This window comes from Balaenoptera ricei, chromosome 1, assembly GCF_028023285.1.
Source record: "Balaenoptera ricei isolate mBalRic1 chromosome 1, mBalRic1.hap2, whole genome shotgun sequence".
Classification (NCBI taxonomy): domain Eukaryota; kingdom Metazoa; phylum Chordata; class Mammalia; order Artiodactyla; family Balaenopteridae; genus Balaenoptera; species Balaenoptera ricei.
Genome location: NC_082639.1, coordinates 71,357,540 through 71,373,650, shown reverse-complemented (window position 1 = coordinate 71,373,650; position 16,111 = coordinate 71,357,540). Strand labels below are relative to the sequence as shown.

The 16,111-nt window shown below is 32.9% G+C and overlaps 1 protein-coding gene and 1 non-coding gene across 2 annotated transcripts in view; both read right to left on the bottom strand.

Annotated features, from left to right (window-relative positions):
- The window catches only part of ADGRL2 (adhesion G protein-coupled receptor L2), a 212,078-nt gene extending 196,682 nt beyond the window's left edge, over positions 1-15,396 (bottom strand). Inside the window, exon 1 of the mRNA XM_059925141.1 lies at positions 15,380-15,396. The gene's annotated coding sequence lies outside the window, so the exon portion shown is untranslated. The remainder of the gene's footprint in view (positions 1-15,379) is intronic.
- TRNAW-CCA (transfer RNA tryptophan (anticodon CCA)) lies at positions 9,210-9,282 on the bottom strand. The gene has a single exon. It is a non-coding gene; the product is annotated as a tRNA-Trp (tRNA).
- Positions 15,397-16,111: the final 715 nt, after the last annotated feature.

Here is a 16,111-nt window from a genome sequence, read left to right as displayed (position 1 = left end):
GCCATTTTAGTTCCCTGACCAGGGATTGAACCTGGGCCTTACGCAATGAGAGCACGGAGTCCTAACCACTGGACCGCTAGGGAATTCCTTACTTTGGTATTCTTGTCTAAATACATTAGGAAATGGCAGGTGTGCATGTGATATCTTCCTGCCCATCTATAACCAACCTAAAATGCCGTAAGTCCTATGATAAATGAGGAAATTGTGACAAAGAAAGGTTAACTTGCCTAAGGTGCCTAATGGTAAAAGAAGTATTAGATGTGTCTTTAAGACTAACGCCTAAGCATCTTGTTTCAGTTTTCTTTTAGCTGAAAACCCTTTTCCTCTGAAAACAATCTTATGTAGCCGCCCAATACATTAATAAGAAACAAGTATGCCTGCTCTGATTAAAGCAAGATAAAGGCCAAGAGTTCACTCTCAGTTATGCCCTCATCACTGATTTTAGCAGTTCCTGAAGGACCTCCACAAAACTCAATGTTGTGCTCTTCAGAGTTGAAAAAACACTGACTTACAAAATGCTGCCACCCTCAGACCCACTCTGTGTTGTTCACCTTGGTAAATAATTCATTTAACAAACATAGTGTATAGCTACTGAGTGCCTGACCCTAGGAATACAAGTATAAATAAATAGTGTATGCCATCAAAAAGCTCATAGTCTGAGGAAGAAGGAAAAAAATTAAAAAAATTAAAAAATTACCACTGATATCGAGCCTTTCTGTATCAGTTTTCAGAACTGTAAAAGATAGGAATGTTTAGCCCTTTAACAGATGGGAAAACGAAAATCAGAGAAGTTAAGAGGATGCATTGTCATGTATCCCTTGAGTAAGGAAATAAAGATTACCATCTTGGTCTCAGGGACGCCAAAACCAGGGCTCTTTCTTCTGTGTGATGCAGCCTACAATTTGTTGTGAATCTTTAACAAAGTAAGCACATTTCACCCCAGATTTAAATTTAAAATGCAAATCACTTAAACAAGAAGGAAAAAAAGCCCAGAGAAACCTACAGATTAAACCATTAAAATCATTATCATAATAATACCACTTTACACAACCACTATTATTACACATCTGTTATCTCCTTCCCTTCTCACAACAACTGTGTGAGGTAGGAAGGGTGGCAGATATTATTATTTGGATTTCACAGAAAAGGAAGTAAGACTCTGGGCTATTAATGGAAGGTAACGTGGTAAGGGTGAAATTTATTGACTTAAGGAAGAAAATAAACTTTTCTTGCAGTAACTATCCCTAACTAACTGTGAGACTGTGGAAAAGTCAACTAACTAACCTTCTTAGGCCACAATTTGCTCATCCGTAAAAGTAGAGGGTCCAGACATTTCATCTTTACATTAAGGGCCCTTCAGTTCTGACATGTGATGAATCTGCAAGCTAGTATATGGCTTCATTAGAAGAGAATCTACCTTCTGTTCCAAAGTTTTCTAGGATTTCACTCTGCTTGTTAATATAAAGCTGTATGGAAACTTCCTGGTTTCCTGGGCATAAAGTTTGGTCATATAAACAATTTAATCTTTAATCCAATCTATTTTAAATTATAAGTAGACCATGCTGATTAAAAGGTAACTGAATAATCCTTGCCGGTTAGAAGCAAGGAACCTACATGTAAATTAGAGTGGGTAAAGGAACACTGGAGAAAAATCTAGATGAACGTGACATGAAAAACACAGAGAAGTGATAGCATTATATGATTGCATTACAGACTTCCTGGTCAGAAGGATGCTTTTCTAGTGCAGGCCACAAAATTATCAGGGCAGCAACACATCTTAGTGTTAGGGATTTTAGTCTCAAAGTATCCACAGAAACTCTCATTCCTCAGAAAGCAACACACTGACAATTTCTTGACCAGCCTTGCTGATAATTTCATTTCCCAGAAGGCAGAGTAAGCAGTAAGGGGAACTCTACTCTGGACCCAGTTCTGACAGAAACCAGTAGGTAAAATAAAATGATTGGAACCTTGGGGAAAAGCAACCACGCGCTCTTGCAGTTTGATTTAAGCAGTGTTCTGCCTATGCAAACACAAATGATTCTAATGAGCAAGAAAATGGGGAGGAAACTAAAGAAGCCAGTATGCTGCACAGGGACCTACTGACAGGCTCTGAATTTCAAACAGCATGTGCAAAAGATGGTAAAAGGGGACACATAATCAAGCACAAATATGTGAAGGTAGCATAGACCTATAAAAATAACATCAGCAAGACTAAAGCACAAAATGAGCTGCGGCTTGTGAGAGAGACTAAAGAGAGCCAAAAATGATCTCGTTAGCATGAAACGAGGAATAAAATCCATACAGGAGCAGATCCATTTTCTAAAGTTGAAAATGTAAAATTCATTCATGAAAAAGAGAAAGCAAAATGTCTTTACTCCTTTATATTTCTTCCCTGCTGGTTCATTCATCTCTGCTTACATGTCACCTATTCAGAGAGGACCTGGACCACCCTTTCTAAAATAATTCTCTCTGACATCCTCTAACCCTTAAACTTTTCATTCCTCTAATCACTGACTGCCATTATTTTACATACTTAAGCTACTTCTTTCTGCTGTATTAGGATGTAAGCTTTATGAGTACAGGGACTTTGATTTGTTCAGTACAGTATCTCCAGGCCTTGTATGAACCAAGTACTATTCAATAAATATTTGTTCAATGAATGAAGTCAGACCACTAGACACTGGCTAAAAATGGAAAGGCAAAATAGGTAAAGTGATTATAATATAGGTGACATTTATCGAGTCCCTAGTAGGTGGCATACACTCAGTATTTAGATGTATTCACTCAATCATCATAACAACTCTATAAAGCATGCCTTATATCAGGTTGAATAGTTTGTCCCAGATCATACAACTAGAGAAGTATAGACCTAGGATTTGAACCAAGATGGTTAAGTCTATGGTCTGAGTACTTTACCTGTATGCTATACTGGGAGACCCTGACTAGTATAGCTGACAATATGCCTCTTGACCTTTCTGAATTATTACCAGAAACTTCTAAGTGAGATGGAGTATTTAGCTGATTACCTTTGAGAAAATATAGTAGAGGGGAAAAGAGAAGAATACTTTATGTTCAAAAAATTGCAGAGTCTGCAAACTTCAGATCCATGAAACTTATGTGGTGTGGGGGGAGAATAGCCTAGATCATACTTATAAAAGATAATTTTGTGCACATTTTTAAAAAGTGGTTATTAGGAAAAAGTGTAAATTCAACAAGAATAAACTATTCAGCCCAATTTTATATGTTCTGTTCTACAAAGTTAATAAACTAGTATATCAAGGCACTAACTATTTGGATTCTAGCAAGTCATTTAATAAGGTCTTTCTTTATAACCTTGTGGACCAGATGGAGAAATACAGGTTAGGGATAGTACTATTATGTGTTTTCATATCTGGCTGAATGACTGCACCCAATGGCAATTTTAATGAATCTGTGTCAGCCTGAAGGAGGGTTTGTCCAGTGATATACCACAGGCCTTTGTCTCTGGCCTTGTCTAATGTGAACATATTTATCAATGACTGAGATAAAACCATAAGAAGGCATTCCTATCAAAAATCAGTTACATGAGATAAGGAAGGTGAGTAAATACACTGGATTACAAGATTAAGATCTGAAAATTCTTAACAATTAAAAGATGAACAAAATCCAACAATATACAGTTTGGTTGGAATAACTGTGAAGTCCTGCCTTGGGACCAAAACACCAACTACCTAAATTCGATTTGAGGGATATATGACGTAGTAACAGTACTCATGGGAAAATAGAGGAGCTTTACTTGGCAGTGAATCAATGGTATAATACGGTTACAAGAAGGATGGGGGGAGGGGGAGGAAAAGGAGGAGAGGAAGAAGAACAAGAAGAGAAGAAAAAGATGAAGAAGAAATAATTTGGCTGCATTAATAAATTTAAGATGTGCATAGAATAATGGGGGACATAATCTGACTAATTTCGAGCTGTTCAGATTACCATGCTCAGTTCTGAGAGCTACATTTTACGGAAGATATTAATTAAAAGATTTGAAAACTTTTAGTATTTAGCAGCCTGCGTGGTAAAGGGACTTAAAACCATCTCATATGAGAAAAGGCTGAAAGAATTGAGGAACTTTTAGCCTGAAAGTCGTTATATTTGATAGCTATATTGGAATACTGTAAACATAATAATAATAATTTGAATCATTATTCATCATTTATTATTTGCTAGGCACTGTGCTAATCATTCTACATTAATTAATGCTAGCCACAACCCCAATAGTGGGTTCTGGTTATAGATTAGAAAACTGAGACTGAGAGAGATTAAGTAACATACCCAAGGCCATAAACGCTAGTGAGTGATAATGCTTCCATTTGAACCCAAGTCTATCTTTCTCCAGTACTGCCCACTTATCCTCTACAGCAGGCTACCCTCAATAGATAGAAACTAAATTGTATTATGTATGTGTGTGTATGTTTACATATGATAAAATTATGTGAAATAACAGAGAATCAAAACTATTTACAGTATTAAAAAACTGGAAATAGATATATCAAAATTTTAAAAGTGATTGTTTTCGGTACTGGGAATATAGCTATTTCCTTCTTTTATCTACTTCTTTTAATTTTCCAGATCTTCTTTACTAAGCCTATCCTAGTTTTATAAAAATATCACCTATATTTTTTGAATTAAAAAATTATTATGTGAAAGAGAGATTAGCTTTATTCTGAATTGTCCAAAGAGGCTGAATTAAGATGCTGCAAGATACAATAAGGCCTATTTCAGTTTAAAAACAGAACCTCTTTGAGTCAGAATTTTTCAAAGATGCAATATCTTGATAGAGGAAATACTGATCTTCCTGTTCATGGAGATGCTAACCCAAGTCTGAAAACACTAAAATTTTATTGTTCTATGTGGTTAAATAAGCCAAGGACTAGGTAGTTAATATATCACTGGTTAACACATCACTTCATACTGAGGTCTTTCAGACTGCTTAAGGGGTCTTATTTTATAAGTACTTTTAATAAAATATTTGTGTAATGAATACATGAATGTATACATTTAGAACAGGAAAAGTAGACCATGGATAATATTATTTTTTGTACCAGCCTTTTCACAAAGTATGCACAGGTAGTAAAGACTGTACTGAAAGGTCACGCTCATTTGTTTGTTCAAGTTCCAAGGTACTCCTGGCTGTTGACATCTGAGCACAGAAAAAGTGGTCCCTCCAGGAAGCTTCATTTGGGCATGACCTCTTCTCACACAGTCTAGCTCTCTGCCTGCATTCCAGGCTCTTGAAAGCATCCCTCCTTTTTTTTTTTTTTTTAAACCAGGACTTCTATTAACTAAACTGAAAACTCCACAAAATCGGGAATCATGTCTGTTTTGATCTTCTTATATTATATAATGCTTGATATAATAGACACAAAACAAGTATCAATAGAATTAATCAGTTTGGCAGATATATTCAGCAAGTTTTTCTTTTGTTATCTAAGTATGGTTAGAAAGAGTGCCTTTGATTTCAAGTATAGACCAACAGCAGAGTTTATCTCAAAGGATTGCCATTATTTGTTATCTTTTTCTAGATTCCTGTTTCCTATCTGTGAGTAGATACAAAGACCCACTGCTTTAGGCCTTGAAGCTGTTTTTTTAAGTAAGAAAAGCAGTGTGATTTTTCTTTTCAGAGTATAAAGTTGTCAAATTTTGCCATATGATAGGTGTATGAATTAAGTTTACAATACGGAGGTCTAGAGAAGAATTTGAGACATTACTTTCTCTTTTCCAAGGTGAATTCTAAACCCACTTTTCATTTGTGTTCCTACCACACAATTTGTATCAATATCAATAGGGCCAGGCCACAAAATAACTATAGGAGAAGCAACTGTTTCTGCCAGTTCTTTCATATAGTTGGAGACAGTAGTGAAGGGAACATCCTAGTTCTGAAACCTGCTTAATCAGTTTCACAGTGCACAGACTGGATAGGCTTCATTTATTCTTACTATTACACATATTAAAGTATCTTCATGACATTTTTGTAGCTTCTCAGGGTACGGACATACTTAAAATAAATATAGGCCTTCAACAGGAAAATTCCTGAAATGCATCATCAATGTAAAAGAATAACCACTCTACTTTAAAAAAGTGTAAGTAGATTTATTATTCAAAAAACACTGTGATAATGGAAGGCACAGTAAGAAATACAGGACAAAAGGCTGAGGTAGGAAGTTTTGAGGAAGATATCACATGACCATTAATAAAAAGATGGGCAAATAAAAGTAACAGTTGTCCATTACTTATATGATCAACTTAGGAACATATTAAAAATACCAATTTCCAGCCCACAAGCCTGTAGATTCTGACTCAACAGATATGGTCTGGGGCCTAAAAATCTGTAATTAAAAAATGTCACCCCAAATTCTGATGCACAGCCAGGTTTAGGAACCGTAGACTATATACTGAGGATAAGAAGAGAGTACAGAGTAGATTTCATTCTCAACAAATTCACAATCTAGTGACTAACATGACTATGAATACTTGAATTAGAATGATGAGGAGTTGCTGGTTATTAGAATATTTCAAATAAGAAAAACACAGCCTAAATTAAGGTAGTAATAGTGAAAACAAAGAGTAGAGCAGACATTTGAAAGAAATCTTATGGGTAGATTTGACAGACAGGGTTATTTCTTCTGAGAACTCTCCCTGGCTTGTAGATGGCCATCTTCTCTCTATGATGTCTTCAAGTCATCTTTCTCTCTATGTCTTCATGTCGTCTTCTTAAAAGGACACCAGTCATATTGGATTAGGGCTCACCCCCAATGACCTCATTTAACCTTAATAACTTCTTTAAAGACTATCTGCAAATATAGTCATATTTTGAGGTCCTGGGGGTTTGGACTTCAACACATGAATTTTGGAGGGACATAATTCAGCCCTTAACAACTAACTAGAAATAAAACAGACCAGCCAGGTCCTTAACATAGCATAAAATGCTCAATAATTGTTACATTCATCCCTTAAATTTCAGTCCTTTCCTCTTCCATTCAGGCCATGTAAAATCTCAAGTAGAAAGTAACTGCAAAGTAATATTACATGCAGAAAGGGCTTCTCGATGGAAGCCCTCTAGATACCAGAAGTTTAACTGTCCAAATACTAGTGGTCCTAATAAGCCTTGTCATAAGGAATAATCTTAGTTAATCCTTACTTTGACCTGCCTCGGGAATAAATCAGAGGCAAGAGGTATGTTCTGGTCCAGGCAGGGCTTCAAAAAAACTCACCCAGGAACTCTTCCCAATCCCCTTCCCTTATGGTGGAAAAGGTATTAAAGGCATTATTCATCCATCGCCTCCTATGACTATCAGCACGCAGGAAAACCATCTCAGAATTTAATTTTCTTTATATAAGGGTATCAGGACTGTTTTAGTTGCAAGTTACAGAAACAACTCAAATAAGCTTCAGCAAAGGCAATTTACTGGTTCATGGATCCCTAGAAAGTTTAATAACTGGAATTAAGGTTCAGAATCAGTCTTCCCTGGGATTCATCAACCAGTATATTCTCTCTTTGCCTAAGAGTCTGTTCTGTGATTCCAGTTTATAAAATTACAAGGACAGACTATGACTGGCTCAGCTTTGGCCAAGTGCCCAACATAAGACCAATCAGAGGTTCAAGGTTAACTGAGAACACAAATTCTTTTTAAAAATTTTCAAAACACAAATGTAAAGAAAGTCCTCGAAAAAGAAACACTATACTTGGGAATTCCCTGGCAGTCCAGTGGTTAGGGCTCAGCACTTTCACTGCTGAGGGCCCAGATTCAATCACTTGTCAGGGAACTAAGATCCCACCAGCCACACGGCAGCCAAAAAAGGAAAAAGAAAAAAAAAAAAAAAGAAACTCCTAGAGATACTCTGATAATTTATAATATATTTATCATTTTGAGTATTTAGCTAAAAGGAGTCTATCTAAAAATACTAAAGATTGAAAAAAAAGATTCTATATTATAGACAGCAATATAGACAGCAATATATTATATAGACAGAGATATATTATTTTTAGCCTAATACAATATTTACAATTATACTTGTTCATTTAAACTAAACAGAAAAGTACCTATTCTTATTTCTAATTTTATTTTTTTTGTTCACTGCAGTTCTTATAGCTTGAAAGTTAAATGTCGAGATCAAACTCCATTTCAGTGTAACTAGGTTTAGCTTAGCAAGTTAAAACTTGATTATACTGTTAATTTCTAATTTTATAGAAAAGAAGGGTTTACATGTTATTTTGAGGAAATCAAATGTTAAAAAATAATTTAATTTTTAGATATAGTTTTATGGGCAACAAGAATGGGAATAAAAGAGAAGGGGACAAAAAAGAATGATAATGGCAATTTCAATATTTGAAGTCTTTGTGGGTCTAATTCTGCTTTTTATCTTTTTTTACCTGATTCCTGCTCATTTTTTCTTTGTTGTTTTTGTTTTTTTGTTTGTTTGTTTTACAGTGTTTTTGTGATTTCTGATTGTGGGCTTGTACTCATGGAATTTTATCTGTAAAAATTCTGGGAGAGATGGAATAAAGTTAGGCTCTCCAGAGGGGATTTTCTTTTGATTCTCCCGGGCACAAAAGGTACAACTAGGGACAAGTTTAAGCTAAATTTCTTATCTTGGAGTCTTTAGACCACTGAGATTATAAAATTCTTGCTGGAAACAGTAATGTCGGTTTCTGATTATGATATTTCAAGGGAGAATTTTTTTCTCTTTAGTTATGCATTTTGTAATTTACCTTGCCGTCCTCTGTGAGATGGATTTATTTGTAGATCAGGTTAACAATGAGGATATATCCATTTTGCATTCCAGCACTGAATCCTGGGCTTTGTCACTTTCCTTGTGCCAGCAAGGACATGAAAAGTGAAATTCATGTTCACCCCACTCAGTAAATGCCCTTAGAGTGAGAAATACTTCAGTTCTCAGCAATTCTTTGTGAGAAAAATCATGTTTTCCTCTAAATTAATGTAGGAAAAAACACTTGATAAAATTTAGCATCCTCAAAGATTAAAAACAAACAAAAAACAAAGCAAACTAAAAATAAAAAGAAAATTTCTTAACTTGATAAAGGACATCTGCAAAAAAACCTACAACTTTTTTTTTTAATATTTATTTATTCATTTGGCTGCACCGGGTCTTAGTTGCGGCACGTGGGATCTTTGGTTGTGACATGAGAACTCTTAGTTGCGGCATGTGGGATCTATTTCCCTGACCAGGGATCGAACCTAGGCCCCCTGCATTGGGAGCATGGAGTCTTAACCACTGGACCACCAGGGAAGTCCAAAAAACCTAAAACTTAATGTTGAAACGTTCAAAGCATTTTATTTTAAAAATCAGGAAAAAAGAAAGTTGTCTACTATTACAATTTCTATATAATACTGAACTAGAGGTCTGGTTGGTGGAGTACACAAGGAAAAAATGAAAGTATAAGAACTGGAAAGGAAGAAATAAAGCTGGCATTACTAACAGAAGTTAGATTGCTTACATAGGAAATCCTAGAGAAAATACAGATAAATTATGATAATTAATAAGAAAGTTTTGAAGATTTGTTGAATAAAATAAAAATACAAAATTATTTGTATTTCTATGTGTCTCAAACGTTAGAAACTATCACTACACAAAAGAAATTATTGGAAGATATAATTTTAAAATATTTTATTAAAAAAGTATTTAGAGATAAATATAACAAATTTATGGGAGAAATAAAATCTTTTTGAAAAACATTATAGAAAATCCAAACAAATGGAAAAGTAAACCATATTCTTGGATTGGAACACTAAAACTTATAATACAAGTATAAGTCCCCTTCAGATTGATCTGTAGATTCTAAAATATTTCAATCAAGTTTTTTGCATGTGTAGGAGGTGGCATTGACAAGCTTTTCCCAAGACTTATATAGAAAAGTAAAGGGCCACAGGAACAAAGGTATTCTTGAAGGAGAATAGAAGAACTTATCAAATTTTTACAGTTATTATAAAATTCTAATAATTTTAGCAGTATAATATTGGTAAAGAGGTACAGTAAAACACAGACCCAAAAACTAGATTATAAATACAGTATATGGAAACTTGATTCATGAAAAGTCTAACTCTGAAGATCAGCGAGGAAAGCATAAACTATTCAATACATGGTGCTAAGACTATGGTTTCTAGTTTTAAAAATTTATTTCTGCCTTACATCATACAAAAAAATTTCAAATTGATTAAAGACTTAAATGTAAAAAGCAAATGTTAAAACACAGAAGATAAAGGGTAAGATTTCTTAAGTGGAAAATATAAAATATAAGCAAAACAGGAATGTTTGCTAAGTTTTACTGCATTAAGATTAAGAGCTCTGTCCATAAAAGGGCACCTTAAAGAAGTGAAAAGACAATTCATGAACTAGAAAAGGACACTTGTCACACAAATAAAGAAGAATGGATTAGTATATGTATTGCCTAAAATTCAATTTTTAAAAATTGTTTAAAAGGAATCAGTACCTCATAGAATAGGAAGCTCTAATTGTCAATAATATGAGAAAAGATACACAATCTTATTAGTAATCAAGGAATTGAAAATTGAAACTCTGAGGAGTTTTTATTTCACCTTCACAAAATTGATAAAAAATTTTAAAGTATCTGACAATATTAGGTGCTGACAAGAATGCAGATCTATCGAAACATTGATATTTATACTCCTGGTAGGGGTATAAAATTGATACTTCGAACAACAGTTAGCAATTATCTAATAAATTTGAAATTTTCCATACTCTATGACTCAGCAATTTCATTTTCAAGCATATATTCTAGAGCAAAGTTTCTCAGCCTTGTACTATTGGCATTTTAGTTCAGATAAGTCTTTGTTGTGGGAGCCGTCTTGTGCCTTATAGGATGTTTAGGGCATCCCTGGCCTTTACTTACTAAAAACCAGTAGCATGCTCCAAGTTATGATAACCAAAAATGTTTCCACACTTTGCCAAATATTCCTCAGGGCAAAATCACTCCAGGTTAAGAACAACTTGCCCTAGAGAAATTTTTGTACCTATCCACTTGTACATGCTAAAGAATGTTCATAGCAGGACTATGTGTAATAGTAAAAAGAAAACATAAAGAACTGAAGCAACCCAAAAATCCATCAACATTAAAGAGGAGAAATAAATTATGTCATAAAATGGAATACTATACAACAGTGTAAACTAATGGATTATAGTTATGTGCAGTAAATGGTTGAAACTCAAGACTTAATGTTGAATGGAAAAGTAACTTTCATTTACATATTATTGCAAACATGTAAACCAAACAATAGTATGTTTAGGGATGCAAATACATGAGAAAAAATTACAAGGGAAAACAAGGGATAGAGAAGATTTAGAATAATGTTTAACTCGTTGAAATGAGGGTTAAGTAATTGTAGAAGGGAAACAGGGGACTTAAGTATTTTTGATTTGTTACTTATTATGTATTTGAAATTTTACTTTTTAGCTACTAAATATCAATAAAAAATTTTTAAAGGAAACAAGTATTTTAACCTTATAAACTGTGTAAAACAATTCAGTAACACCCCAGAAATATATTTTTTAATTTATTTAATAATTTTAGTTTATATATTTGATTGGTATGTTTATATATTTGAAATAATTTTAGAAGCCAATTTAGAATATTGCTTAGGAAAATTCGGTGGTTAAAACAAAATGGATTAACCATTCATCAAGAAAGACATTCTGTCTTCAAAGACAATGGCTACTAATAGATAACATGTTGAACTAACTGCTTTAAAAGCAGGGCTTTTTTTTTTTCTTAAATAGGATAATCTAATGGTAGTAATCAGTGCACAGAGTGAACTCCCTCTTGTAAAAAGCCCATCAATTGTTTTTCCTAATTAAGATGAATATTATTCCTGTGAAATGAACCAAAAAGTTGTTTGAAACCGGAAATCCCAAAGGAGATCTATAATCTACAAGAATAATTGCACGCAATTTTAATTGAAAGAAAAGGAGAGGCCTGTTTTTATCTTTGCTTTTTTCAAAACCTTGAAAGTAATCAACCTGTTGGCCAATTAACAATGTTTTAATATTATTATCATCTGACCTAAAAATGGACATTTGATATATTGGAAACTGTTGTAGAATTTTAAAAAATAAATGGCAAAATGACTACTGGCTATAGTTAAGTCCAACATGGCACTTTTATCATTAACGAAATAAAGTTACAAATTTGTATTAATATCCCCAGAAATAAAGTATATTTTATTGTTGATTAAAGATTAGATGCTGTGACTATTCACAGAAATATGCACTCAAACTTTGTTCATTGTGAATGAGAGGAAACATCTATTTTGTTGAAATGCAAATTACACTGAGAAATTTTCTTTATTTAAATTGTTGTCATTTATCTCCAATCTATTAAAGATTTTTGGTAATGCTGAAGATTTATTCTGTTCAGTTTTAATAGATACATGTCAACAAAATATATATTTACATTTCAACTCATTTCACGTAGTAATTCAGAACTTTGGCTGCTTATTTAAATTTGCACACTTATAAGTCAGAAAGAAATAATTTGAATAAGCAGATGTATTATTTATCCAATAATTTGTTACATTGACCCTGCTCTTGCTTATGGACAGGAGGTTAATTTTGTTTGCTTTCTAAAATGTCATGCTATGTTACTTGCACTAAAGATGTTACAGAGTGGATGCAAAAAATAAAACTATAAATTAAAATTTTTGATTCCCGGTATTTCAGTTTAGCATCTCGGCAGCATAAACCTATTAGAAATATATATTTCCATATACAAATAGGGATGAATTTCGCTCCCCATTCTTTAGAAGGGTCTGATGTTAGATTTTCTCTCACACACTAAATATAGTGGTACCTCATTCAAGGTGAGAAAATTCAGGTTAAATTTCTAGGTATGTTTTAAAAATAGTAATATGGAAAGAATATCAGCAAAATACACAGTATATAATCTCTCATTTACAGTATATAATTTGAATCGATATAAGTGAATTTTGCAAATAAATGAAATTTACCCTTTTAATCATTAAAACCTTTTTCATTTTAACAACTCCCAAATCACCCAATATTATCTTTTGCTCTGTATAGTAAGTTTAAGGATATATTATTTCATTGCAAAATTCTAGGGCTAGAAAGGAATTCAGATTTTATTAAAAATCTTCCAGTATGACTGCTCAATTTAACAGATCAGGAATTTTGAACCCAAGTGTATGATATGTCTTACTCAATATCATACAACTAATCTTTGTTTCCTCAGTTCTTACTGGTGGTGAATAGGTGTGAAAAGCCTCTAGCTTTTCAATGTGTTCTTCTCTGGTCCTTCCCAGCTTTGCTAGTTTGCCTTCCAGTTAGCGAGCTAGACAATCAGAGAACCAGTTCTGTCATAATGTTATGCAAACTGAGAGCAAGTAAGATGGAAGTGAGGACCTGGGAAGCGTTAATGTGAACTGTATTAGATCCTTACTGGAGCACCTCTCCCTCCCTAAAATGTCTTCTAAAATTATTGGCTTATTTCCAGATAAGTTGCTGGACACGTGAGATGTAACTACAATTGATATTTTAATGCTGAGTTTACAGTGTATGATAAATTACTCTTGAGAAGAAATCTTTAATCTCAAAAATATTTGATTATTTGCGTTATTTATTATGCTTACTATTAACATGATTTATTAACATTATTTTAGGTTAAAACCATCTCTTCTGCTAACATACTTTGTTTTCTTTTAATCTTGGATCTTAAAATAAGTCTACACATTCAAGTTGCAAAGATGACAATTGGTTGTAGCTGGGTAAATTACACAGTAGATTTTAGATCAAAGTTTTCTGCTATTACTAACTAGTATGATCTACTGACAAAGTGTGAGTTTATTTTAAAAGGTTTACCTTCATATTTTGGCCTTTTCCTACATAGTTTTTTCCTTCTTCTGAAAAAAGTTCATAAAACACCAAATTCTTATATGCTAAAAAGCAATGTGAAGCTGCAGATCTTTTTATTTCAGTTTAAAAAGGTTTATTTTTTTTCACACATATGCCTGAATTCTAGGAGTGCTTCTGTATTAGAGTAAAATTAATAAAAGTAATAGCTTCAACCTGATTTTAAATCCTTCATTATTTTATTGTATAATTTTACTCAATTAATATTCAATTTATATTTTTAGTTCCTTATGGGATTAGGACGGTTTGGAAGGTTTTTGTTTTCTTTTTTAATTGTATAAGATCATTTTGGTTATGCAATTGGCACAAAGAGGTATTTCCTCAACTGTATGTATATATATATATATATATATATATATATACGTATATATATATTTCATTAATAATAATATACTGTTTTGAATAGCCTGTTATTCAAATAATGCTTTTCTTCGGATAAGAATAATACATATTTATTAAAGGAAATTCAGAAAATTAAGAAGAAATGAAGACTACTAAACTACCTATGTTCCCACTGTTTGTGTGCCTTTTGTTAGTCTTTTTTCTAAGCCTACAGTATGATCCCAATTCTCTCTCCTCTCGATACACAAGCACAAATGTGCACAACATATAATGTATTTATAATGTGTTCTGCTTTTTCACTTAACATAGCACTTTTCGATGATTGGTTTATTTCAAAGTGATTTTTTTCTACAGTGAGAAATTCCTTCTTTTTATAGGGAACATGCAAGAACCAATGGGGGGAAGAACTTAGTAGGAGACAGTAATAACTTGTTAAGGAATATAATTTTACATGGACCTTTCCCATTCAATAAGATTGATTTTTATTGTTATTTAAATTGTAAAGAGGTTATGATTAAGACTAAATTTAATATTACCATTTCAAGTCATATAAACATAAAGACAACAAAACTATGAGTTTAGACAAAATCATACAGTAGCTAGCTTGCCTTGGAGAAGTTATGATATATACTTTTAAAATTCACAGATGCTGCAAAGCCTTGGTCAAACATAGATTACAATCAGTTTTTATGTAACAGTAAAAATTCCAAAGGACTCTTACCCACCCACTCTCAATATGTATCACAGATATGCTTTTTCTTTTTGCTCATAGAATGTAAACCACATTTATTTCTATATCTGTGTGTATTTTAAAATAAATTACCGCAGAAAACAAAATATGGAGTACGCTGTGTTCAAATGCAAACCAACAGAGAAAGCAAAAACCTTATATTCCCTCTGAAGAGCCTGTAGCGTAGTTGGTGAGAATTTTGGAATGCTTATAGAATTTGAATGCGGTATCCATTTATTTCAAGAGTATATGCTACCTTATAATTATCAGATCATTCAATACATTTGGCATATGATACTCCACTTTTATTATAACAATGCACTTTTTCTTGTTTGTGTTCAGTACTATCAAATATAGAAAGAGCTCTTTACTTACCATTCTGGGAAAGATGAAATTTATCATTGTGCCATAAATACCCTGGAAAGCAAAGAAAATATTATTATTTATTATATCTCCATCCACAGGGATCCTAACTGCCAAATGTAATGCATCAGCACCAAAACAAAAATGAAGTAAATCTATTGCAGAAAACACAAATCAGTGTTCTAAGAATTCTTGAATGTGTATTACATGCCTTTGGACAGAGCTACCTTAGGATTAAACAACTGTTGTGATAAGTACTTTCAAAGTCAGGAATAAAACATTTTATTTCCCCCCCAAAATATTATTGGATTAAGAGAATACTGTCAAAAGTTTTTTTTTTTTCTTTCTCCCCTTTAGCTCAGTTGAATTTTTCATTGATAACAGATAGGACAGCTATACTTAAAACTCTTTAGGGAAAACTGAGGGGCATTTTACTTTCTTGAAGTCAGCATTAATGACCATTGCATCTATTTATATGCAGATACATTTCTTTTTTGGAATCTTGAACTGAAAATCTGATGTAGGAGCTGAAAACAGAATTAAGAGTCCAAGCTCCTATTTTTCCACACTGAATAAGTGGTAATAAAGAGCTACATTTTTTCTTATTGTTTTCTGTTGATTAAAAACAGGTTTTAATTGCATCACATGGTAAGAATCAGAACAAATTTGTATTTTGAAAAGGTATATACGTTCTTAAATTTATTCTGTCCTTTAAAATTTTTAAATTAACATTGACTTTCACAA